The sequence below is a fragment of the Macrotis lagotis genome, chromosome 1, assembly GCF_037893015.1.
Source record: "Macrotis lagotis isolate mMagLag1 chromosome 1, bilby.v1.9.chrom.fasta, whole genome shotgun sequence".
In the NCBI taxonomy this organism is placed as follows: Eukaryota; Metazoa; Chordata; class Mammalia; order Peramelemorphia; family Peramelidae; genus Macrotis; species Macrotis lagotis.
In genome coordinates, this window is record NC_133658.1 from 163243049 (window position 1) to 163253336 (window position 10288).

The window sequence follows — 10288 nt, forward strand, 5'->3', positions numbered from 1 at the left end:
AGAATTTGGATGCTATACTATTTGGTGCATACATATTTAGTACCAAAATTGCTTCATTGTCTATGATACAATTTAGGAGGATATAGATTCCTTCCTTATGTCTTTTAATGAGAGCTATTGTACAGCTGTTTTGTCTAAGATAAGGAATGTTACTCCTGCCTTTTTCACTTCAGCCAAATAATAATATATATATTCTACTTGAAGCTTTTACCTTTACACTATAAGTATCTCTCTGTTTCAAATGAGTTTCTTTTAAGCAGCATATTGTAGGATTCTAGTTTTTAATCCACTCTGCTATTCATTTATGTTTTATGGGAGATTTCATCCCATTCGTGTTCAAAGTTATAATGACTAACTCTTTATTGCCCTCCAGACTACCTTCCATCTGTTTTCATCTCCCCCCTTTTCCCCCTTATCCATATTCCCTAGTATTTTGCTTCTGATTGCCATCTCTTTCAGTGTGTTTGCCCCCTTCCATCCAACCCTCTTCCCCTTCTTTCCCCTTTGCCAATGCCCCTTCTTCCTTCAGTTCCTTCTGCCAGTTCCTCTTCCCCCCCCTCTTAAAACTTAAAAGGTAAAATAAGTTTCTTAATTCAACTAAGTGTTAATCCCTCTTTAAACCAATTCTGATGAGTAAGATTCAAGTGGTTCTCACCTCTACCCTCCTTCCCCTTTATAGCAATAGGTCTTCTATATCTCTCCATGTGGTATAATTTACACCAATCAATCTCCTTCCTTCCTGTCTCTTTACTGTCTTCCCTTTTTTAAAGTGATATTATTTTTAAATCATTCTATCAGAGTCACAGGCAAGTCAAGGGTGTCCATTAATTCCGGCTAAGTATATTATCTCTAATAGAGTTACAATTCTCAAGAGCTTTGAGAATCTTTCTCCGAAATAGGGATATAGAAGTTTTGTCTGACTATATAACAGTTTTTTTTTTCTTTTCCCCTTTTTTACCTTTGCATGTATCTCTTCAGTCTCCAGTTTGAAAAGGTGTTTTTAATTGGGGGTTTTTAATTTGCTATTTCTCTAACTTTTTTGTTGCATTCTTAGTTCAAATTTTCTGTTTAGCTCTTGTCTTTTCATCAGGAAAAGTTGAAAGTCTCCTATTTTGTTAAATATCCATCATTCCCCTGGAAGAGAAGGTTCAATTTTGCTGGATTGTGAATTCTTGGGTGTATTCCAAGCTCCCTTGTGCTCCAGAATTTAGAATTCCAGGCCCTTTGATCCCTTAATGTTGAGGCAACCAGGTCCTGTGCATTCCTTACTGTGGGTATTTGCTATATAAATTGTTTCTTTCTGGCTGCTTGCAGGATTTTCTCCTTGATCTGATAGTTCTGGAACTTGGCTACAATATTCCTTAGTGTTTTCATTTTGGGATCCCTTTCGGGAGGGGATTCATGTATTCTTCTGATGTCTATTTTGAATTCTGATTCCAGGATATTGGAGCAGGTTTCCTTCACTATATCCCAAAGTATGGAGTCCAGGTTTTTTTTTTTCTCTTTGAGTTTTTCTTGAAGTCTTATGATTCCTAAATTGTTTTTCCCTGGATCTGTTTCCCGGGTCTGTTGTTTTCTTGATGAGGGTATTTTCCATTTTCTTCTTTTTTTTTTAATTTTGTTTAACAGATTCTTAGTGTCTCATAAAGTCATTAGTTTCCAAATATTCCAATCTTATTTTTTAGAGAAGAATTTTCTTCATTTACCTTTTGCATCTTCTTTTCCAATTGGTCACTTCTAATTTTGAAGGAATTTTCCATTTGTCTGATTGTGTTTTGAAAGAATTATTTTCTTTTTGCCCTTGTCCAAATGTGTTTTCAAAGGATTTGTTTTCTTGTTGTAAGATCTTAATTTTTGCTTGCATTTCTTTTCCCTATTTTTCTATTTGATTTTTAAACTCCGTGCTGATTTCTTTTAAGAAGTCTTTCTGGGCTGGAGACAAATAAAATTCTCCTCTGAGGCTCTAGTTCTCTCTTAATTAGGATCACTGTCTTCAAGATAACATCCAGTGAACCCTCCTTTACACTGGTCTTTCTTCATTTTGGCTTCTTTCCCTTGAATCTTGTGCTGGGTTGGGGCTGGTTCACAGACCTTTGGTATTGCAAGACTAATTTCTGGACTCAACTGAATGTGCATATTATTCCCTCTTTGAGTCAAATCTGATGCGAACAAGGTTCAAAGAACAGTCAACCTGCCTCCTATCTTTATATCTATTAAATGGGGGTTTTTTGAACCTTTATTTAATGTAATTTACCTCATTCTTTGTCCCCATTCCCAATTTCCCATTATAAACCTTTTTTTAACTTCCTAATTATTTTTATATCATCTCATCATATCCTTACACTCTTTATCTATGTATACTCCATTTAACAGCCTTAATAGAGATACATTTCCTAAGAGTTTCAAGTATGTTCTTCTCAAGGAGGAATGCAAACAGTTTAACCTTATTGAAAAACATGGTGTTTTTCTTTCTTGTTTATCTTTTTATGTTGCTTGACTTTTATTTTTGAAGATCAATTTTTCTGTTTAAGCTTATCTTTTCATCAAAAAAGTTTTAAAATCCCCTATGAATGTCCATCTTTCTCCTAAAAGATTATGATCAATTTTAATAGGTAGTTGATTCTTGGTTTTAATCCAAATCCCTTTACCTTCCAAAACATCATATTCTATGTCCTCTTATCCATTAATGTTGAAATTGCAAAGTCCTGTGTAATCCTGACTATGGTTCCTTAGTATTTGAATAGATTCTTTCTGGTTATTTGCAGTATCCTGATCATTTTCGAATTTGGCTATGATATTCCTTGGAGTTTTCATTTTATGATCTCTTTCAGGAGATGCTTGGTAGAGGCTTTCAATGACTATTTTACCTTCTGGTTCTAGGATATTTAAATAGTCTTCCTTAAAAATTTCTTTTTTTTTTAAATTTTCTTTATTTAAAGCAATGGGGTTAAGTGACTTGCCCAGGGTCATACATTTTGATAATTATAAATTGTCAGAGTCCAGATGTGAACTCAAGTCCCCCTGACTCCAGGGCTGGTGCTCGATCCACTGCACCACCTAGTTGCTTCAAGAATTTCTTGAAAGATGCTGTCCAGGCTCTATTTTTGATTATGGTATTCCATTTCCAATAATTCTTTATCTCTCCTGGATCTATTGTACAGACCAGTTATTTTTTCAATGAGTTATTTATAGTTTTCTTCTACTTTTGTATTCTTTTGATTATGTTTTCTTGATTCTTGATGTCTCTTGGGAACTGTGTCTCTATTAAGGTTGTTAAATGGAGTATACAGAGTCTGGGAGCAGCTAGCGGCCTCACGTCCAGGGGACCCCTCTGCATCCTCACAAGTCACCTCGCTTCCAGCCTGGATTCACCCCAAAATGGGAACTTCTGTCAAGGATCAGTTGATTTTGAATGTCCTAAAGGAAGACTAAGTCCCCCATAACAAGATCACTGTTGTTGGGGTTGGTGCCATTGGCATGGCATGTGCCATCAGTATCTTGATGAAGGACTTGGCTGATGAACTTGCCCTAGTTGATGTCATAGAAGATGAGCTAAAGGGAAAGATGATGGATCTCCAACATGGCAGCCTTTTCCTCCAAACACCAAAGATTGTTTCTGGCAAAGACTACAGTATGACTGCAAACTGAAAACTGGTTGTTGTTACTGCTGGGGCATGTCAACAGGAGGGAGAAAGTCATCTTAACTTGGTCCAGCGAAATGTGAATATTTTTAAATTCATCATTCCCAATATTGTTAAATACAGCCCTAATTGAAAGCTGCTTATTGTTTCCAATCCAGTGGATATTTTGACATATGTGGCCTGGAGGCTAAGTGGCTTTCCTAAAAATTGTGTTATTGGAAGTAGTTGCAATCTAGATTCTGCCCGTTTCCATTACGTAATGCAGGAGAGACTTGGAATCCATTCTTCAAGTTGTCATGGATGGGTTCTTGGAGAACATGGAGACTCCAGTGTTCCTGTGTGGAGTGGTGTGAATGTTGCCGGTATATCTCTAAAGAATCTTTATCCTGCTTTGGGAACTGATAGTGATTCAGAAAATTGGAAGCAAGTTCACAGACAGGTGGTTGACAGTGCTTATGAAGTCATCAAGCTGAAGGGCTATACTTCTTGGACCATTGGCTTGTCTGTGGCAGATCTGGCAGACAGCATTATGAAAAATCTTAGGAGAGTGCATTCAATTTCCACCATGATTAATGGTCTATATGGCATTAATGAAGATGTCTTCCTTAGTGTCCCTTGTGTCTTGGGGCAGAATAGTATTTCTGATGTGGTAAAGGTAAATCTGACTCTGGAGAAGGAGGCCTATTTAAAGAAGAGTGCAGAAACTCGGGAATCCAGAAGGAGCTGCAATTTTAAAACTTTAAATGTGCTTCCATTTTACTGTCTTGAGAACATGACAGTGATTAAGGGATTGTGTATGACGTGCTATGGTCAAATCCTTCCTCTGATTTAGTAATTGAACACCAGAAATATAAAACTTAAGAATACACACTCTAGACTCTAGACTCAAGACTCTTCCTAAAGTTAGAAATGGGGAATACAATGTGACTGTTTGTTAAACCCTGTTATTTGCACAGTGATACTGGATCAGACTTGTACAGTCATAAACATAGTTGCTGTCAAGCAGAACCACAGGTTATGTCACTGCCTATTTTGCAGGTGCTAGCTTCCCAAAGGTCCATAACATTCTTGGACACAACACCATACATACCAATAAAGTAGCAATAATTTATTGATCCATGATCCATTTTATGTTCCCCTCCATTAGAGCTCTTTAGCATGGCCCCATGAATCATCTTTCCAGAGGACCTGATTTTGTCTACTTATGTATACTATTTCAATAGTTGTAAATTTCAATATTATATAAAGATCTATGTATGGACAATGATGCAACCAATTCGACAAGTGTCATACTAACCCAATACTGAATAAACAACAAAATAACTGAAAAAAAAATAAATGGAGCATACATAGACAAAGAGTATAAATCTATGATGAGATGATATAAAAATGATTAAGAAGTTAAAAAAAGGATTATAATGGGAAACTAGAAACAGGAGACAAAGAATGGGGCAAATTACATTAAATAAAGAGGCCCAAAAGAGCTAAAAAAGTAGATGTAAAGATAGGAGACAGGTAGACTATTCTTTGAACCTTATTCTCATCAGATTTGACTCAAAGAGGGAATAATATTCAGTTGAGTCCAGAAAGTAGTCTTGCCATATAGGAAATAATGAGGGGAAACTGGAAAGAAAGAGAGGAGGGATTGATAGAAGGGAGAGCATATTGAAAGTGTTGGTTGTCAGAAACAAAGACTGGTATGGAAGGATTGAGTGAAATAGAAGAGAAAAGTATAAGGGCAAAGAGTCATTTGTCCAATTCTAATCTTTTAATAAAGCTTTTGCATTTCCTTTTCTATTTGACAAATTCTAATTTTTAAGAAATTTCTCTTTCATGGATTTTTTTTTACATTTGACCAATTGTATTTTTAAGGAATTATTTTCTTCCTCTTCTAAGATGACACTTATATACCTCTCTTTCATTCTTTTTTGACTTTTAAAAATCTTTTTGAGCTTTTCTAAGAAGGATTTTGGGACTTGAGGCAAATTTATATTCACCACTTCAGAGTTTCTGTTTGCATTATCTCTCCCCTTCTGTTTTTTCCCTTGTTTTTAAAAGTTGCTTCTGGGTCACAGGGAGCACTGTCCCAAGTATCTTGTGGCACCATAGTAGCCAGGTATAGTCAAGGCTATTGGGCTGGGGTTGTGGGGCTCTCAATTTCCCTTCTGACTTAGGACTGGAGACCTCACAACTGGCTGCCCCATTGATGTAATAGGACTGTGAGACCTTGGTTGAGGATGATGTTGTGGCTGAGATCCTCTCACTTTCTCTAGGCAATAGACTTGTCAGTTAGTGCCAGCTGTACCCAGTGGTAGCAGAGGGGCCTCTGTAGTTCTTTCTGACCAGTTGTCCAACCTTCCTATCATCTCTGTGCTGAGAGCTCACAAAGCTTTCACTTGCTGCCATTTCTCTGCCTTCCTGTTTGTGGTTTCCAGACAAGTTTTTAAACTCCATTGTCACAAGTTTCTCCTTTTGACCTCATAATTTTTCTTGGTCTAGAAAAGTGCCTCACCCTGACCAACCTTTTGTTGGCTCTGCTGAAAATATGCTGACCTTCATTATTATTATTTACAAATAAAAGCTATGTCCCAATTGAAACCTAAAAATTCCCCAGAATTCTCTATCTTCCTTTGCCTTACGAGAGACTGGCATGATGTATAGCAATTCATCGCCCACCAGTTAAAGCAACAATTTGGGTTTATGTATCCATACCAATTTGACACATCAAGTAGCACCTTGAGCAGTTTTATTCTTAATATTTTTCTGACCTCAAGGGTTATAGGCATTCTGTTGCCCTCATGGACTCATTTTATATTTCTGTAAAAGGCCATTGTGTCTGTCTGGTGCATCTATTTTTAAAACTATTTGTATGGATAACAATGCAAGAAGGCACAAAGCCAGACTTCAGTCATCCTGGCATGTGTCATAAGCTATTTTTATAGGCCAATCACTTTTGATGCCATTATCTTCACGGACTTTGTAGAGATTTTTTTTTCATTACCATTTTCTCCACAATTGCAGTAAGGGACAAAAATAAACTCACAATTTTCAGGATGGGGGAATTTTTTTCCCTTTTTAAGCGCTAATGTATTTGGTGAAACAGCTGTAAATAGAAGGAAAATAGCTTTATCCAAGTTCATAAAGATATTAATTGCTAATCCAAGTGAAAGGAGTTAGTAGTAAACAGGTCAAATGGAATAAGATTCAAGAAAGAAAAAAAACAAAATGAATATTTGTAAAAAAAGGAATTGTTAACTGTAAGGGCAAGGAGGACAGTGACCTAGATGGATACTTATTTTATATCACTCAAGTCAGAGCTAAAGAACCAAATATTGTTGAATGATCTGATTTTTTTAAATTCTAAATAGGACCCTACTGTCATTTAATAATTATAATTATGATAATTATTGTTTTGAAATATGCTTTGCATATCATTTCATTTAATTCTCTAAATAACTCTAAGAAATTATACACATTTTCCAAATGAAGAAGCTGAGCGGTTAAGTTACTTGGCAAGGGCCCAACAGGGAATAAGTATATGATGAAGAATCTGAATTCAGGTCTTCTCAAATTCAGGTCCAATACTCTATCAATTATGTCATCTATGACAGCCTGGGCTGTAACATGTTTCAACTAAATTAGAGTCATTTAGTTTAACATGGCTATTTTGTTCTCTTTTTAATGATGGCCATTCCTTTGTTTTCTTCAGGATATTTTACATAATAACCTAAAGAAATTGTCGATGGCTAATGCTCTATCAATTTGACTTACAAGTGGCATATCACTGTTGACAGAAGGAGAGTCTGGCACCTAGAATAGGATCCCAGTTCCAGTTTCTGTACTTTCACTACTATGTACAAATTCAATTCCTTACACAAATTCAATTTGACAATTCACTTTGCAGCTGAATTTTCCTGACTGAATAATGATGTTTGCTTCTGTTGCAATAGGCTATTGAATTTGGGGAAGAGAACATATGAGAGGTGAAAAGTTGTTTCTAGAACTCAATTTTTCCTCCAGAATATATTCACTTAAATGGGGCAAACTTGCATTTGTATATAGTTATATTGAGTGTCAAGAGTTATAGTTTAAAAAATCATTTGACATTCAATCAATGGTCAATCATTCCATAGGTTAATTAGGGAACTTCATTATGGTTTATTTGCTTGAGAAAAACTCCTTTGTATTCTATTATCAATCAGATTGTTTAGGAAACTTTTAATTTGAATAGAGACTAGTCTAACTCCTCTATTCCTCCTTTATAGTCTTGTATTGCCCTATGACAAAACCTGGAAGAATGGCTTTTAAGTCATAGAACCTTGGTTCAAGTACCAGTTCTTCTTTTACTATTGTATGTTTTTGGGTAGGAAACTTAACCTTTCTATGCTCAGTTATTTTGTGTAAAATGTTAAGGGTTAGTATAGAATACCCTTAGGTTCTCTTGATAAAACATCGCTAAAGTACAATCCATAAGTTTAGCTAAATATTTCTTGAAGACATCTATATTAGTCTATATGATTCAAATGGAAAATATGTTCTGCAATGTATAAAATGGCTCTTCTTTTTATTTGTCTTAAATCTCTCAAGTTTCAATGAGGAATATTGAAATAAATCATTTCTCTGTACTAATATCCTCTTCAAAGAAGAGAAACAGATTGGTGAAATTCAATTTGCTCTTAGACTAGAGAAAACTTTTGACTTTTTTTTCTTTTAGGACATGATTTCTTCTAAATTCTACCTGTATGACTCTAGGAAAAATCATTTCATTTCTCTCTGTCTTAGTTTCCTCCTATATAAAATAAGAATAAAAATCCATGAACTACTCAGCTAACAAAATATTTTTGAAGTTAAGTGAAATAATAAATGTAAAATTTTTATCAAATGCTATGAAAATAAAAAATTGTCATTGGTAGAAATAGAATCATGGGGCAGTTAGGTGATGCAATGAATAAAGCTCTGACCCTTGAGTCAGGAGGACCTGATTTCAAACCCAACCTCAGAAATTTATGCTTACTAGTTGGTGCCCTTGGGCAAGTCCCTTAACCACATTGTCCACAAAAAAAGAAAAAAAGAACCATAATAATCAATTTTAATAAATTGGTTTACCTTTTGGAGATCATATTAGTCTCAATTTTTAATCAGAGTATAGATTAGAATCTAAAGGAAATATTAGGAGATATTCTGTTTTAGTTGGAAAAGTACTGGATTAAGAGTTAAGAATTAATGAGTTGGAAAGTGTCCCAATAGTTATCTGGTCCAAGATAATCAGTCTTGCTTTGGACATGTTGAGATTAAGATGTCCTTAGAATATTATTAAGGTGTGTAATAGATAGTTGGAAATGAAAGAATGAAAGCTCACTGAAGGAAGAGATGGATTTAAGAATCATCAACATATAGATCTGTAGGGGATTTTTTGCATAAAAATGCAGTCTCCTCTAGAAACTTACAGGCTGTTTTAAGATGTAGAAGATATAGTAGCTTAAGTCAATAAAGGGAAATTTTCATAGCTTTAAAGAATGCTCAGGGCAGCTAGGTGGCATTGGAAAGAACACCAGCCCTGAGTCAAGAGGACCTGAGTTCAAATCCAGCCTCAGACACTTAATTATTACCTATCTGTGTGACCTTAGGCAAGTCAATTAATTGAAAATAAAAGAGCTCTGAGAAATTTTGAGCACCCTGAATATGTGATCATCCAGTTTCTGCTTAAAGAATCCCATAGATTGGAATGCTATCACCTCTCAAGGTGATCCATTCTGCTTTTGCAGCTCATAATATTTGAAAGTTTTGCTTTGTTTTTCTGAAATCCAACATAAATTTATCTGTTTATAACTTCCAACCATTGGAGCTCATTCTGCTCTCTGGTATAAAAAAGGAAAAAGATTTTTTTTCTTTACATAATGGCCTCTCAGGTTCTTGAAAACAACTCTTGTGAATCCCTCAAGTCTTCTTTATTCCAAGCTACCTATCATCTAAGCATCATGTATCATATACTCAAGGTCCTTTATCATCCAGATTGCCCTCCTATGTGAACAACACACATTTAATTTATGTTCTTCTTAAACCAGTGGTGAGATTCAAGTAAATTAACAATTGGTTCTCTGTCCTAATGAACATTTTAAGTATACAAAAAGACATTTTAAAAGATAGTGTAATATTTCATGAATTTAATACCCTAATAAGAACACAAAATTAGATTGTATTGTAAGAAAAAGTTTTAAATATTAGTGGCAAAATGTTAAATAATACCTGGTAAAAAAACAAGAAATTGTTATTTAAGATATTTCTATATTGTTTTTTGATTGGCATTCCTTACTTGCAATTTTCTTTGCTTTTATCCAAGTATCCTCAGTTGTGTGATTTATCTTTAACCATCTTTTCATTTTGGTGTAGGATTCCATAAATCTTTAGCAGTAGGCCAAATCAACTATTAGTCATTGTGTTTGATTTATTAGAAACAGTTAAGGAGAGCAGCAAGACATTCAACAAGATTATTACAAACTTTGTATATGAAATTTAAGTCAATGATACTCCTCCTATGCAATAATAGTCTTAGGTTAAGTACTTCAATAACATCATTATAAAGTATGTCATAAATAACATGGCCACCTTTTTTAGGATGCTGATTTTTAAGAACTTGTGTTCTTTTG

The 10288-nt window shown here is 34.8% G+C and overlaps 1 pseudogene; it reads left to right on the plus strand.

Moving 5' to 3' along the window:
* Window positions 1–3378: 3378 nt before the first annotated feature.
* LOC141514599 (L-lactate dehydrogenase A chain-like) lies at window positions 3379–4483 on the plus strand (annotated as a pseudogene).
* Window positions 4484–10288: the final 5805 nt, after the last annotated feature.